This window comes from Pyrus communis, chromosome 3 (assembly GCF_041283825.1).
Source record: "Pyrus communis isolate YQ-2024b chromosome 3, ASM4128382v1, whole genome shotgun sequence".
NCBI classification, from domain to species: Eukaryota; Viridiplantae; Streptophyta; class Magnoliopsida; order Rosales; family Rosaceae; genus Pyrus; species Pyrus communis.
The window spans coordinates 27,646,989-27,664,143 of NC_142567.1; the positions used below are offsets into that span (position 1 = coordinate 27,646,989).

Consider the following 17,155-nt stretch of genomic DNA (forward strand, 5'->3'; position numbering starts at 1 on the left):
CATTATTATCTAATTTCGTGAATCGTGATTGATGAATGTTAGTTTCTATTCATAGATTTAATCAAGTTTTTCTATAGTTTGGTTTCAATGTTCCTGCTTTTCAATGAATTGGATAAATTAGTAGATTGATATGAATTTCAAGAAGTAGTTTTTGATGTGTTGTGGCCATAGGTACAAATTATGATTGAAATTATTCTTAAAGGAAATTGAAATGGCTTTTACGTTCAAATATCAACAATGGAAATTAATTTTCAAATGCTTTTATGTTGAGGAAATTTAGTTGTCATATTCCGATTGAGTGCACTCTATGTTTGAGTTATAAAAAGAAATCAAAATAATAAAATTGTATAGTTGTATGTAGGTGAACTGACGTTGTAAAAAAAAATAAGGGTAAATTACAAAAAACTACCTCAACTATTGGGTCATTAATAGTTTCATACCTCGTCTTTAAAAAGTTTTAATGTCATACCTTCCGTCATTTGACTGTTAGTTCCTCTGTTAAATGCTGACGTGGCATGAGGCGGGGTCCACTTTTATTAAAAAATTAATAAAAAATTAATTAAAAAAAGATTAAAACTATTAATTAAATATTAAAAAATTAAATAAAAAAAAAAAAAAAAAAAAAACTAAACCCGGATCCCATCAAACACCCCCCTGGCGCGAAACCCCAACCCCTTCTCCCTTACCCAACCTGCAACCCAGAAGAAGAAGAAGAAGAAGAAGAAAAGAAAAAAAAAAAACAAAACAAAAGCAAACCCAGCTCGTCCCCCCTCCCCCTGATAGGAGCATTTTTATGTGACTTAATTGGCTTGTTCTCATGCATTTATGTTGTTTTTCCTTAGTTAGTTTAGTGTTTAAAGTCATTTTCGTGCAATTTCAGGTTTTAGTGTCAAAGTATGCAAAAAGAAGCAATTTGGAGCATTCTAGAGCATTTTTGGGCCAAGATTGGATAGTGCAAGCATGGAGGCATGAGGATGGACGAATTTGAAGGCTTGAATTCAGTTAGGGAGCTGCAAGGGGGCCTAAAAACCTTATTTCTAGAAGGCTTTATCTATTCACACATGGTGCCTAATTTCTGTATTGGAAGAACAAGCCGTCCTAGCTTGTCACTAGCCGTCCTAGCTTGTCTCCTAGCCGTCCTAGCTTGTCTCCTAGCCGTCCTAGCTTGTCACTAGCCGTCCTACCTTGTCTCCTAGCCGTCCTAGCTTGTCACTAGCCGTCCTACCTTGTCTCCTAGCCATCCTAGCTTGTCACTAGCCGTCCTACCTTGTCTCCTAGCCGTCCTAGCTTGTCACTAGCCGTCCTAGCTTGTCACTAGCCGTCCTAGCTTGTCTCCTAGCCGTCCTAGCTTGTCTCCTAGCCGTCCTAGCTTGTCACTAGCCGTCCTACCTTGTCCAAGCTACACACACATATCCTTTAAGTGTTTCATGTATAGAATTTCTGGTACAAAAAAACCTTTTGGTTTCAACTAAGTTCAAAACCTTTCCTAGCCCTATAAATAAGGCTTTGCAGCAAGGCACTAAGGGGATCACTCATTCACCCAATTTTCATCCATTCATCTAGCCACACCACTCTTCACATCCTAAAATCCTAGAAACACAATTCCAACCAAACACTACACCTTGCCGTGCCTATCCTCCATCCAATTCCATAATCCCTGATCCTAAAACACATCCCAACCATCCCATCCACCTTTGTGCCGTAGCAAGGAGAAAGAAGGAAGGACTCTTGGATGCTCAAGCTTCGTCGTTGGTGCATTCTAGGTGTAATTCGTTTTATGATTTCAATGTTTAATTTATTTTCCTTTCATTTTGCTATGAACATGAGTGGCTAAACCCCTATTGGTTAGGGGTGATTTCGAAGCCATAACTATGTGTGCAAGTTGATTTGATAAATTCCAGTTATGAGTTCTTGAATCGTGAATGCAATTGGCTTAACTGTGCGAGTAATAACGTATTTGTGTTTGTTAATTAGGGGTCGACACTTAATTGGCTTGCATGAATATGATGCTAGAATATAAGTTTGTTTCACATAATTGTCACACACTTATATGCACAAGTAGTGAAGATTGCTAGTCACAATCGCGTTAAGTTCAATTCCTAGCATAAGTGTCATGATGTCATAGTCACAAGTGCTTTGTTAATGCTTATAGTTTTCATTGAACGTAATGATCTTTGATTGTATCTTTATTATGATGTCATGTAAGGAACTTTTGAAGAATGCTTTGGGTTGTCGTATGATGTCATCCAATTCAATAACACAAGGAAAACTTGAGAATTAACTAGTGATGTCACGGTTAATTTGGGGCATTGTCATTCATAATTCTATGAAGGAATAACTGGAAATCGAGTCATTTGCATACTTGTCATGTGTGGAGAAAGAACCCCTAACTAGTCCATCATCCATTAAAAACCCCAAAAACGTTTCAAGATCAGTTTTACTTTGCAATCTGTTTTCTCAACTTTAATTTCGTCCAAATCAAATCCCCCTTTACTTTGAAGTCTCAATTTAGTTAGAAATTGTTTTGGTTCATGTTTTTAAGTGTTTTGAGTCATGTTTTCAACCAATTTCGTCCAAATTAGTGTAGGTGCTCAAAACTGCCCAGAAAGTGGTTTTTAGGCAGTTTTGAGTCTTCTAGTTGCTGTGTTGAGTTTTTGTTTTGTTTTAGTGTTTTAACTTTGGTTTTTCATTCTTTGAGTCCAAATTAGTGTTTTTAACTTTGTTTTGGACTTCTTAGGTCAGTTTTCAAGAGTTTAGCAATCCCTCCTAATCCCCGGTTTTGAACGATCCCTACTTACATACTTTGCTACAATTGTCAGAAGAGGGTTTAATTTGTGTGCTTAATATATTTACGCATCAAATTTTTGGCGCCGTTGCCGGGGATTAGCAACTTTGCTAAATCCCTTGGATTGTTTTTGTTTCATTTATTTCACTTTGTTTCTGATTTTGTTTTAGTTTCTGACCTATTTTTGTTTCTTGTTTTTTTTTAGGTACTAGTGCATGACGCGGAGTTCTCAAACTGTGCATGCACATATCTTAGACTTTAACGACGATTTTGAACGTGATTTGAGAAGAAAGAGGAGGCATCCCAAACATAGTGAACCTAGTTCAAGTTCAGAGGCCGAATCTGAGTTTGAAGAAGTGGAAGAAGAAGTTATGGCAGCGGACAATCAGACCATTAAAGAGCTTTCGGCCTCAGGGTTGGCCAATGCCGCACCATTATGCATTCAATACCCCGCGGCTGCCCAAGGCAAGACCGATGAATTCGAGTTGAAGTCAAGCTTGTTGCACCACATTCCTAAATACCATGGGTTTTCCATGGAAGATCCAAACAAGCATCTTAAAGAGTTTGAAGTAGTTTGTTCAAGCATGACTCCCGTCAATGTTGACGGAAGTATTTTGAAGATGAAAGCTTTTCCGTTCTCTTTAATGGATAAAGCTAAGGATTGGTTATACGAGTTGGCTCCTGGCACTGTCACTTCATGGGAGAGTATGAAAAGAGCGTTTTTGGAGAAGTTTTTCCCAACTTCTCGCATCATTCTTCTTCGTAAAAAAATAAGTGGAATTCAACAAGATGAAGGTGAGTCTTTTCCTGCATACTATGAACGTTTTAAATCACTTGTTGCTTCTTGTCCACAGCATCAGATGAAGGAGGAGCTACTTTTGCAATACTTCTACGAGGGCCTCCTACCATTAGAACGTCAAATGCTCGATGCCTCGGCAGGTGGAGCATTAGTGGACAAAACACCTATGGCTGCCAAGACCTTGATTTCTAATCGAGCGTTGAACGATCAACAATACGAAGGAGTAGGCCAAAGAGGACCCCCACGGCAACATGTTCATGAGGTAAGTTCTACTTCCGACATTAATTCACAATTGGCTAATCTTACTTCTATTGTGTCTCAGTTGGCCGAGGGCATGAAGATGCAAGGACCAATTGTATGTGGCGTATGTTCTATGCATGGACATGCCTCTGAAAAATGTCCACAGTTGATTGAAAATGGTGGATGGGAAAGCGCCAATGCAATTGGGTTTCAAGGCCAAAACCAACCAAGGAACGATCCTTATTCCAACACATATAATCCCGGTTGGAGAGACCACCCAAATTTCAAATGGAGGGAGCCCCAACAATCTCAAAACCAAGGAGGCTTTAGGCAACAACCCCCTGGGTTCTTTCCCAAAACCTACGGCCCACCCCAAAATCAAGCCCAATCCGGCCCAAGTGCCTCAGGTACGTCCCTTGACAATGATGCACTTCTTAAGATACTAACTAAGTTGTCTAATGGGCAGGACGATCAAGCTAAGGCTATGCAAAACCAAGACAAAAGGGTGGATCAATTGGAGAAACAAATGGGGCAAATTGCCGAGTTTATGGGGCAGTTTCGTGAACAAGGAAAGCTCCCTAGTTCCACCGTTCCAAATCCAAAGGGAAGCTTCGAAAGTGCAAAGGCCATAACCTTGAGAAGTGGAGAAGAGATTGGGGCAGATCCTACACCATCACAATCAGGTCCCAAAGGTGATGAAAACTTGCAAATTGAAGAGGAAGAATCAAGCAAACCCACGGCAAAGGCGGGAAAGTCTTTGCCGCAAGTTCCTAGTGCCCCAAAACTGTCAAATTCGGCCAAAAAGGGTAAGAATGTGTCAAATTCAGTTTCTACTAATGCTTTTCCTTCGAATGCTCCTTTTCCTAGTAGGTTTATGCAAACAAGGAAGGAAGAAGCTGAAAAGGACATCCTTGAGACATTTAGGAAAGTTCAAGTGAACATACCCTTGTTGGATGCAATCAAGCAAGTCCCTAGATACGCCAAGTTTTTGAAGGAGTTGTGCACCACTAGGAAGAGGATGTCGACCAAGGAAGTGGTAAAAGTAGGTGAGAATGTGTCCGCCATCTTGCAACGCAAACTACCTCCCAAATGCAAAGATCCGGGTAGTTTCACCATTCCTTGTGTCATAGGTAACACTAGATTTGAATCTGCCATGCTTGACTTAGGTGCTTCTATAAATGTTATGCCATATTCCATATATGCATCTATGAACCTAGGAGCATTGAAAAAGGATGGTGTTATCATACAATTGGCCGATAGATCTAATGCCTATCCAAAGGGAGTTTTGGAAGATGTTTTGGTGCAGGTTAATCATTTGATCTTTCCGGCGGATTTCTATGTCCTTGAGATGGATGAATCGGATCATGCAACCTCGCTGCCCATTCTACTTGGAAGGCCATTCATGAAAACGGCCCGGACTAAGATTGACATGTTTAATGGAACTTTGTCCATGGAATTTGATGGGGAAGTTGTTAATTTCAATCTTTCCGATTCTATTAAGTATCCTAGTGAAGATCATTCATGTTTCTCTATTGATACTGTTGACTCTTTGGCGCAGGGATACCTTGAAGATTTGAATGATGATATGCTTGAAAAAGTCATTACAAGTGGTGTAGAAGTCAAAACCAAGGGAGCAACATCCATGCAACCCCACGGCACAAATACACTATCCTATGCCGTGCCTCCTAGTGAGGATTTTCTTGAAGTAGTTGCTGCCCTTGAGTCATCACCAATACATGATGGTAAGTTTCCTAACAAAGAGTCCATTCCCATTTCGACTAACAAGTTGCTTCCATCCATAATTCAGGCACCTATCCTTGAACTCAAACCTTTGCCAAGCCATTTGAAGTACATTTTCTTGGGAAAAAATGAGACACTGCCTGCCATCATATCATCATCCCTCACGGCACAAGAGGAGGAAAAACTCATGCATGTGTTGAAGGAGTACAAATCTGCCCTAGGATGGACATTGGCCGATATCAAAGGTATAAGCCCCACAACTTGTATGCATCACATATTTCTTGAGGAGGGGACCAAACCAACTAGAGAGGCTCAACGCCGTCTTAACCCTCCAATGATGGAAGTTGTGAAAAAAGAGATAATCAAACTTCTTGATTGTGGAGTCATTTATCCTATCTCCGATAGTCGTTGGGTTTCACCTATCCAATGTGTGCCTAAGAAATCCGGAGTGACGGTTGTGGAGAATGCCGAGAATGAGCTTGTACCCATGAGAATCCAAACCGGTTGGCGTGTATGCATCGATTATAGGAAGATAAATGCCACCACAAGGAAGGACCACTTCCCATTGCCGTTCCTAGATCAAATGTTGGAAAGGTTAGCGGGTCATTCTTTTTATTGCTTTCTTGATGGATATTCAGGTTATAATCAAATTGTCATTGCCCCGGATGATCAAGAAAAGACCACTTTTACTTGTCCCTTTGGAACATTTGCATATCGACGCATGCCATTTGGTTTGTGCAATGCCCCTGCCACGTTTCAAAGGTGTATGGTAAGCATATTTTCTGATTATGTTGAAAGGATTATTGAAATATTCATGGATGACTTTAGTGTTTTTGGTGATTCTTTTGATAAATGCTTGGATAATCTCACGTTAATCTTGAAACGTTGTGTTGAAACAAACCTTGTTTTAAATTGGGAAAAATGCCATTTTATGGTTAAACAAGGTATTGTTTTGGGTCATATAATCTCTGAAAAAGGAATTGAAGTTGATAAGTCTAAAGTAGATCTTGTACGCTACTTACCCTCTCCTACTTCGGTTAGAGAGGTTCGTTCTTTTCTTGGTCATGCAGGATTCTATAGACGATTTATCAAGGACTTTTCCAAGATTGCACAACCCCTATGCCGCCTCCTCCAAAAAGATGTGTCTTTTGAGTTCAACGAGGCATGCGAGAAGTCATTCAAGCATCTCAAAGAGCTCCTAACCACGGCACCCATCATAACTCCCCCGGATTGGTCCATTCCATTTGAATTGATGTGTGATGCCTCGGATTATGCACTTGGGGCTGTTTTGGGTCAAAGGAAAAATAAACAGTCACATGTTATTTATTATGCTTCCCGCACTTTAAATGATGCTCAATTGAATTATTCTACAACCGAAAAAGAACTCTTGGCGGTTGTATTTGCTTTAGATAAGTTTAGATCATATCTTATTGGCACTAAAGTAATTGTTTTCACTGACCATGCAGCCTTGAAGTATCTTTTCACCAAAAAGGAGGCCAAACCAAGGCTCATTCGTTGGATGCTCCTACTTCAAGAGTTCGATATTGAAATTAGGGACAAGAAAGGTTGTGAAAACGTGGTGGCTGACCACTTGAGTAGATTGGTGCGTGAAGAAGAGTCCCTCCCCATTTCTGAGATGTTTCCGGATGAACAACTTCTGTCCATTGAGGTAAGTACCCCTTGGTATGCCGATTTGGTCAATTTCTTGGTGACTAAGCAAGTTCCTAACACCCTAAGCAAGGTCCAACGTGATAAATTGATACATGATGCAAGATTTTATGTGTGGGATGATCCATATCTATGGAAATATTGCCCAGATCAGATTATTAGAAGATGTGTGCCAACTTCTGATTTTAACTCAATTCTAGCATTTTGTCATTCTTATGCATGTGGAGGCCATTTTGGTACCCAAAGGACAGCTCGTAAAGTGTTAGAATCTGGTTTTTATTGGCCTACATTGTTCAAAGATGCTAGAATGTTTTGCTTAACATGTGATAGATGTCAAAGAACAGGTTCTATTGGTGCAAAAGACCAAATGCCGCAAACACCCATCTTCAATGTTGAAATCTTTGATGTTTGGGGTATTGATTTCATGGGTCCTTTTCCTTCTTCATTTGGTTTCACTTATATTTTGCTTGCGGTTGATTATGTTTCTAAATGGGTAGAAGCAAAAGCTACCCGTACTAACGATTCTAGAGTGGTTTCAGATTTCATCAAGACTAACATTTTCTCTAGATTTGGGATGCCGCGGGTATTTATAAGTGATGGAGGTTCACATTTCTGCAATAGGACCATTGAGGCACTCTTCAAGAAGTACAATGTCAAGCATAAGGTTTCAACACCTTATCACCCACAAACAAGTGGCCAAGCCGAAGTATCAAATAGAGAGGTCAAGCAAATCTTGGAGAAGACCGTGGGGCCTAACCGGAAGGATTGGAGCATGCGTTTAGACGATGCACTATGGGCATATCGCACTGCCTACAAAACACCCCTAGGGATGTCTCCATTTCGGCTAGTTTATGGAAAACCTTGTCACTTACCCGTGGAGCTAGAGCATAAGGCACATTGGGCCATCAAAACGTTCAATTTGGACTTAGATGCTGCTGGAATGCATCGGAAGCTCCAATTGAATGAGCTTGAGGAACTAAGGAATGAAGCCTACGAGAATGCCCGCATTTACAAGGAAAAGACGAAGGCGTTTCATGACAAGATGATTAGGGGCAAAACCTTCACAATTGGGCAGAAAGTTTTACTTTTTAATTCTCGTTTACGTTTATTTCCCGGAAAGTTACGTTCTAAATGGATTGGACCTTTTGTTGTTACTAATGTTTTTCCACATGGTGCAGTTCAAGTCCAAAGCTTAAGGAATGGGGTGGAATTCAAGGTCAACGGACATAGATTGAAGCCATACTATGAGAATGCCATGGGGCAGGTTGTGGAGGAGATCTCACTCCATGCCGTGGGCACCAATGGTGCCTGAACGTGTTCTTCGTCCGGCTGCAAGACGTTAAAGAAAGCGCTACTTGGGAGGCAACCCATGCCATTCAACAAAGGAAGACCTAGAAAGCACTCCAATTCCAGATTTGCGTTCCTAAACCCTTCTCTTTGTTGATTCCTTCTAATCTGCCTATTTAGTTGTTTTACTTGCTGTTTGTGTGTTTCTTTGTGTGATTCTATGCTTAAAACATTGAGGACAATGTTTGATTTAAGTGTGGGGGGGTAACTAAGTGTTTTTCATTCAAATTCGTGGGATTTTATCACCCATTATTTCAAAACTTGTTCCTTGCTGTTTTTAAGTGTTTTTAAGCAGTTTTGGTGTGTTTTAGTATGTTTTGAAGTAAAAATCCGAAAATCAAAGAAAAATTTGAAAAATTTGTTTTAAAAAACCCAAAAAAGAGTTGTTTTTGTGTGTTTGTTTGTGTCTTAGGGTACCTTCCAACACAATGATGAGGATTTGGTTTTTAAATACATGGCTGTTAAAGAGAGTGATTAACATGGATGAAAGTTTGATTTACTCTATGTTTATGCTTGGTTGTGGTTATAACTTATGAATTCACATGCAATCATAAAAAATAAAAATAAAAAAATAAAAAAAAATCAGTTTTTGTAACATGCTTGAAGGAAGGAACTCAAATTAACGCTACAACCTTGTGAGACTTGAACCTAAACGTTTATTTGGAGAGTTCAAATCTGTGCATTCTTTGTTTTCTAAAATCGTTGCATGATCTCATTATTCTTTGCTTGGTTGCTACTTAGAAGGCGTTTCATCATTTAGTTCCAAACACTAGAAGTCATGCCCATTTCATTCAAAGCATGGTATTGATTAGCATAACACATATTCAAGATGAAGTTGTGTAGTGACCACCACTTTAGCCAAAAAGCCGTGTGCCCTACTCCATTATATGTTTAGGTGTTAACCCCATTGAGCCTTGTTTAGCCTTTTCTTTGTTAACCCACATTACCCTCACCTAGCCTAGATTAGGACTATCCATACCCTCGTTCTTAAAGTATAGTAAGCATGATTCAAATGGAATTCCTTTATGACAGAAACCAAGTGTGGGGGAAGTTTTTATTTTGAGAATTATGTGCCATAAGCACGGGTAGAAAGAAAAGAAAAGAAAAATTCGTGAAAAAAAATAAATAAATAAAGTATGAAAAGAGTTGAACAATATGAGAAAAAGAGTTCCAAGGTGTTGTTTGTTGAAGAAAGGGTCCAAAAAGTTGAATTCGGCCCCAAGAAGTTGTTTAAAGTCTTCCCCTTGTATTTTTAAGTTAATTTCTGCAAACTAAGTGAATTTTAAGTCTTAATTTCATTACTTTGCTTACTAATGCTTGAAGAACGTTTGTTTTCCCTATCCTTTCTTTGTTAACCAATACCCCAAGCCTCGTTGCAACCCTTAAACTTCTATCTTGAGTGTTATGTGTTTCAATTTGTTGAGTTTGAATTTGGTATGAGCATATGGTGTCACTGGTTCTCGCATCTAAGTAGTAGCATTCCATTCATGAGATCATATCTAAACATGCCTATTAAGTCCGGAAATTGCGTTCTTTGTGATACATATATGTGAGCATTCGTTTTTATATCTACATCAATTCTCTCACATATAACTAGTATAGGGTGTGTAGTTAGAAAATCTGAGTGAAAATAGAGTGCAAATCTATTAAGGATTGAGGGAATTCTCTAAGGCATGTTACTACATTCAAAACATTGTTTTAATTGGTTAATTGTGAACTAGTAAGTAGTGACTATGATTAAGCATGTGCTTAAGTGTTAAATTGACTCAAATCTGTGGGAATGATAATCTTTAACATGTCATGTGCATTGGAAATCCCTGAGGCAAACGTTGGAAGGTTTAGATTATGTTTGTTTGTTTTGTCTTGTTTTATTTCTTTGTTTTGCTCGAGGACTAGCAAAAGCTAAGTGTGGGGGAATTTGATAGGAGCATTTTTATGTGACTTAATTGGCTTGTTCTCATGCATTTATGTTGTTTTTCCTTAGTTAGTTTAGTGTTTAAAGTCATTTTCGTGCAATTTCAGGTTTTAGTGTCAAAGTATGCAAAAAGAAGCAATTTGGAGCATTCTAGAGCATTTTTGGGCCAAGATTGGATAGTGCAAGCATGGAGGCATGAGGATGGACGAATTTGAAGGCTTGAATTCAGTTAGGGAGCTGCAAGGGGGCCTAAAAACCTTATTTCTAGAAGGCTTTATCTATTCACACATGGTGCCTAATTTCTGTATTGGAAGAACAAGCCGTCCTAGCTTGTCACTAGCCGTCCTAGCTTGTCTCCTAGCCGTCCTAGCTTGTCTCCTAGCCGTCCTAGCTTGTCACTAGCCGTCCTACCTTGTCTCCTAGCCGTCCTAGCTTGTCACTAGCCGTCCTACCTTGTCTCCTAGCCATCCTAGCTTGTCACTAGCCGTCCTACCTTGTCTCCTAGCCGTCCTAGCTTGTCACTAGCCGTCCTAGCTTGTCACTAGCCGTCCTAGCTTGTCTCCTAGCCGTCCTAGCTTGTCTCCTAGCCGTCCTAGCTTGTCACTAGCCGTCCTACCTTGTCCAAGCTACACACACATATCCTTTAAGTGTTTCATGTATAGAATTTCTGGTACAAAAAAACCTTTTGGTTTCAACTAAGTTCAAAACCTTTCCTAGCCCTATAAATAAGGCTTTGCAGCAAGGCACTAAGGGGATCACTCATTCACCCAATTTTCGTCCATTCATCTAGCCACACCACTCTTCACATCCTAAAATCCTAGAAACACAATTCCAACCAAACACTACACCTTGCCGTGCCTATCCTCCATCCAATTCCATAATCCCTGATCCTAAAACACATCCCAACCATCCCATCCACCTTTGTGCCGTAGCAAGGAGAAAGAAGGAAGGACTCTTGGATGCTCAAGCTTCGTCGTTGGTGCATTCTAGGTGTAATTCGTTTTATGATTTCAATGTTTAATTTATTTTCCTTTCATTTTGCTATGAACATGAGTGGCTAAACCCCTATTGGTTAGGGGTGATTTCAAAGCCATAACTATGTGTGCAAGTTGATTTGATAAATTCCAGTTATGAGTTCTTGAATCGTGAATGCAATTGGCTTAACTGTGCGAGTAATAACGTATTTGTGTTTGTTAATTAGGGGTCGACACTTAATTGGCTTGCATGAATATGATGCTAGAATATAAGTTTGTTTCACATAATTGTCACACACTTATATGCACAAGTAGTGAAGATTGCTAGTCACAATCGCGTTAAGTTCAATTCCTAGCATAAGTGTCATGATGTCATAGTCACAAGTGCTTTGTTAATGCTTATAGTTTTCATTGAACGTAATGATCTTTGATTGTATCTTTATTATGATGTCATGTAAGGAACTTTTGAAGAATGCTTTGGGTTGTCGTATGATGTCATCCAATTCAATAACACAAGGAAAACTTGAGAATTAACTAGTGATGTCACGGTTAATTTGGGGCATTGTCATTCATAATTCTATGAAGGAATAACTGGAAATCGAGTCATTTGCATACTTGTCATGTGTGGAGAAAGAACCCCTAACTAGTCCATCATCCATTAAAAACCCCAAAAACGTTTCAAGATCAGTTTTACTTTGCAATCTGTTTTCTCAACTTTAATTTCGTCCAAATCAAATCCCCCTTTACTTTGAAGTCTCAATTTAGTTAGAAATTGTTTTGGTTCATGTTTTTAAGTGTTTTGAGTCATGTTTTCAACCAATTTCGTCCAAATTAGTGTAGGTGCTCAAAACTGCCCAGAAAGTGGTTTTTAGGCAGTTTTGAGTCTTCTAGTTGCTGTTTTGAGTTTTTGTTTTGTTTTAGTGTTTTAACTTTGGTTTTTCATTCTTTGAGTCCAAATTAGTGTTTTTAACTTTGTTTTGGACTTCTTAGGTCAGTTTTCAAGAGTTTAGCAATCCCTCCTAATCCCCGGTTTTGAACGATCCCTACTTACATACTTTGCTACAATTGTCAGAAGAGGGTTTAATTTGTGTGCTTAATATATTTACGCATCACCCCCCACCCAACCTGCAACCTAGAAGAATAAGAAGAAGAAAAAAAAAAAAAAAAAAAAAAGCAAACCCAGTTCGTCCCCCTACCCAACTTACAACCCAGAAGAAGAAGAAGAAGAAGAAAAAAAAAAAAAAAAAAAGAAGCAAACCCAGTTCGTTCCCAACCCCCCCCCCCCCCCCCAACCCCAACTTGCAACCCAAAAGAAGAAGAAGAAAAAGAAGAAGAGAGAGAGAGACAAAAAAAAAAAAAAAAAAAAAAAAACAAACCCAGTTTGTCCCCCCCCCCCCCCCAACCCAACCTACAACCCAAAAGAAGAAGAAGAGGAAAAAAAAAAAAGGCAACCCAATTCGTCCCCCCTTCACCTAACCTGCAACCCAGAAGAAGAAGAGAGACAAAAAAAAAAAAAAAACCAATTCCCCCCCCCCCTAAAACACAAAAAGAAAAAACCTGTAACCAAGAAGAAGAAAAAAAGCGCACCCACACTCTTCCCTCCTCTACACACTTCACTCCTTAAATCCACACCCATTGGAGAAGACGAGATCTGGGTTGTAAGGAAAGGGGGGATGAAGATGGGGATTTTTTTTTTTTTTTTTCTTTTGGGTTGCAGGTTGGGCTCGGGTTTAGGGGGGGGAAAGGGGAGGATGGGAAATGGGTGTGTGGAGGAAGTGCAGGATGGGTGCAGGGAGGGACGATGGATGGGGAAGATGATGCGGCCGCCCGGGGGGGTGTTGATGGGATCTGGGTTTAGTTTAGATTTTTTTTTTAAATTTATTTATAATTTTAATTTATATATATTTAGTTAATATTTAATTAATATTTTTTTAGTTTTTAATAATATTTCAATAATATTTTAATAAAAAATGGGCTAGTCTCATGTCACATCAGCATTTAATAGAGGAATTGACAGACGACTGACGGAAGGTATGACATTGCAACAAATTTCGAAGATAAGTATGACATTGAAACTTTTTAAAAACGATGTATGAAATTGTTAATGACCCAATAGTTGAGGTGATTTTTTATAATTTACCCAAAAAAATATGGTTAGAGAACTTATGTTGTAGCCACTTAAGAGATTGAGGTTGTTAGAGCTAAGGCCTGACATAGTAGATACGTGAGTTTTGTTTTGTTTTTGTTTTTGTTTTTGTTTTTGTTTTTGTTTTGTTTTTTTTTTTTTTTTGTTGAGGATGCGTGAGTTTAATTCATATAAATATAATTATAAATACTTTACGATTATGTGATTAATTAAAATGATTTTTTTTCTTCGGAAAGATGGATTTTTATTAATTAATATGATTATAAAAGATGAAAACTTGCTCTCATTCCTTTCAAATTAAATAAATATTTATTGGGAAGTTTAGATCTATAAATAAATATGAGCACTGTAAGAGAGAAAAGAAGTGCATTTTCCCTTGATTAGTCTTATTGGCCGGGCTTAAAAATTTAAGATACGAAGCAAACAAACATCTATGAGGATTCAAATAGACAATTGGGATGTGGAGATGAGGATGCCATCACCATCTGCATACAACCATTCTCCTTCATGAATCCAGACTCCTCCAATGTTGATAGGAACATGCTTTTGGCCACCATCACTTTTGACTGGTCTCACAGGACAAGTTGCCAAAGCTCTTACACCAATCTCACATCCATTTACCTCATCAACATCTCTGATGCACCCATTTATCACAATCCCAGACCATCCCATAATTTCGGCACACTTTGCCAACATTCCTCCGGTAACGGCACGCCTCAAGCTTCCTTCACCATCAACAACCAAAACCCTTCCCTCGCCTTTCGTTGCGAGAAGCTCCACTATCAGAGTATTGTCTTCAAACACCTTGACCGTCACAATGGGGCCTGAAAATGCTTCACGTTTTCCATATTTCTGGAATATCGGCGGCACAAGGCGCAACTCTCCACTCTCCAAAAGAACAGCATTTGCATCACAAACATCAGTAGTGGCCAAAGAAGCAGCAGCCAGTTTTCTCCGGTACTCTGAAGACACACCTGCAACTCCAAATCTTTTCTCCAAGTTCAGCCAAAGATCGCGTGAAGAAGTTAATCCAACTGTCAGTGGTAGAACATCTTCAGAGATGGTTGCTTTCATCAAGGCTATGATGCTCTGATCCTTCTCGTGCCAAATGTCGAAGGCCGGATTCGCACGATCATTTCCTTTCTCGTCGGCCAAGAAAGTTGAGGGACAAGGTTCACTTCCATCAACAATGCCGGTGAGCATGTAGCGCTTAAAGATAGCCTCTAACAGCAACTTCCAGAAGAGGTAATTCTCACGCTGCAGCTTTATTGGTACTATACTGTCTATTTTCTGTATGGCGATAGAACTGTTAGACCCTTGGATTGCGGGAGTACTAGGGTGTGGTACGGTCATTGTAATTTGAATTTGTTTAAGTTGGGACTAGCTACAAAACTGTGGTTTGTTTGGCTAGAAAATGGGTAAGAAAAACTCAAGTTATATAAACTGATGGCTATAACATCATGGGGTTTTAATCAAGAGCTGTGATCACGTGTTTTGCATTATTAATTAATTAACAAAAGTGAACTTAAAATCTTTTAGCGTGATACTCGTGATAATGAGATTTAATAAATATGGACTGTTGGATAACCAACAGTCCATTTAAATGTGAGCCGTTGATCAACCAAAAGAGTCGTTGGACTCAATTTTATTGGCAGACAAGTGGGAGACATACCCATGTGAGTGGGGGCCGCAAGGGCTGCACTTTGCAGCTTTGAAGTTGGCTAAAGAGCGTGCCTTGAGTGGTGCACGTGAATTTGGGCGCTTGTCGTCCAATTTCATATGTTCCACTCTCACATGTGGGCTTTACCATTAATCTTGGTTGGAATCTGGCTTTTTTTTTTTTAGTTTTAAGACTTAACCCCATTTTAGAATAAGGGTTGGAATTAAATGGGGGAATAGAAGGGAAAATTTAGAACTTACTTCAAGGGTTGAAGTTGGTTTAATGAGACGAATCAGGGACAAAATTTGAGTTTTTATTTAATAATATTATAATTTGGAGCGATACAACATTACAACCAGCCACGTTTCTCATTATTTTTTTATTGGAAACGTGTTTCGTGCATTGACAACGATGACAAAATTAATGAAATAAAATACAAGATTCGCGTGATGCATGCCACAGCTTTCTCTTGGGAAGGTAATTGCCATGGTTTTTATATGTATCACATGCTATCCGATCAACTTCCGGAGAGAAGGGTGTTTTCATATTTTAAGATACATGCCAACTGTAAGAATTATGACATCAAAGGATGACAGATTCCCACTTGTCAGAAGATCAATGGAGTTATTAGACAAGTTGGTTATGAGCTGTTATGAGTTAGTTCAGATGAGAATCTTACATAGGATCTTTACCCTATAAGATTAACTTACTGAGTTCGGGTAGTCCCCGCAGCGTTATATCTACCAATATAAGTAGTACATTTCTTGCGATTCTATAAACTCTTCTCTCTGTGCTTTCACTCTCTTTCTGTAGTTTTTGAATTCTCACACCAACATCTTCTCTTCTTTCACACAATTATGCACTGCAATTTACTAATAAAAAACGTCTATTCTTTAGGTCGTTCTTGAGGCTGAGGGTGAGGTTCATTCTTGTGAAAATTAATGGAACCCTAGTGAATTGATGAGATCATCTACATTGTGCTAACGACAAATGTAGCCCACCAAACAAAAATAAATCATGTCAATCTCAAGTAACATTTTGGTTAAAATGCATATTATTAATAATTTTAGAGATTTTTTTTATAATCTTAGTGAGTTGGGAGTTATTTGTTGAACGAACAATTGTTTTTATTTTGCTATAAATAGATCTTTATGTTTCTGGTTATGATTTTAATTTTTTTTTTTCCGTTTGTATAAAAAATTGTGAGGTGCCTCATTAATTTTCCACGACAACATTGCGGTCTACATTACTAGAAATTTTAGCAATGGCCATGGATTTTGCCGTGGCTATTGATGGACGACATGTGGCCATTGAGGGTAGGCCACGGATTGGCCATATGCTTGCTGAAGCAGAATAGAACATGAGATCCTGAACATAGTACTTTGGCAGGTTTTGGACATTTTTCTTTTCTTCAAATGCTGGCATATGCTTATAATTAACCAGGTGGTGTGCTCATATGTATTTTAACGTTTTATTTTATAATCCGATGCTAGAATTGATGGTTAATTACACATTATATCATAGGTTATTAAGAATAATGCTGGAAGAGATCGTAAGTTCCAATTTTATAAACAACAGTTGATGAATACATAATACAACTACATTGTAAATACTTGCATAGTTGTCAAACGAAACCTTTAAAATTGGTCTAGGCCATGTGTGAAAGGAGATCCTTAGTTCAAATCTCATGAGCGATAATTGTTGTATAAAATAAAAGGTCTCCTGCGTACAAGAAAAAAAACTGCTTAAAAGAAGTAAAAAAGAACTAAATAGGAGGAGGACAAGCTCTCATCGTGTTTCACATTAATGATTAAGAATTATATACATACACACAAGTTGCAGCTGGTAGTTTAAGAATAAGAAAATGACTAACGAATCAAG

At 38.7% G+C, this 17,155-nt stretch overlaps 1 pseudogene across 1 annotated transcript; it reads right to left on the reverse strand.

Annotated features, from left to right (window-relative positions):
• Window positions 1-13,968: 13,968 nt before the first annotated feature.
• On the reverse strand, window positions 13,969-15,084 carry LOC137714118 (putative 4-hydroxy-4-methyl-2-oxoglutarate aldolase 3 pseudogene; annotated as a pseudogene). The gene has a single exon (XR_015961039.1). The product of XR_015961039.1 is annotated as a putative 4-hydroxy-4-methyl-2-oxoglutarate aldolase 3 pseudogene (transcript).
• Window positions 15,085-17,155: the final 2,071 nt, after the last annotated feature.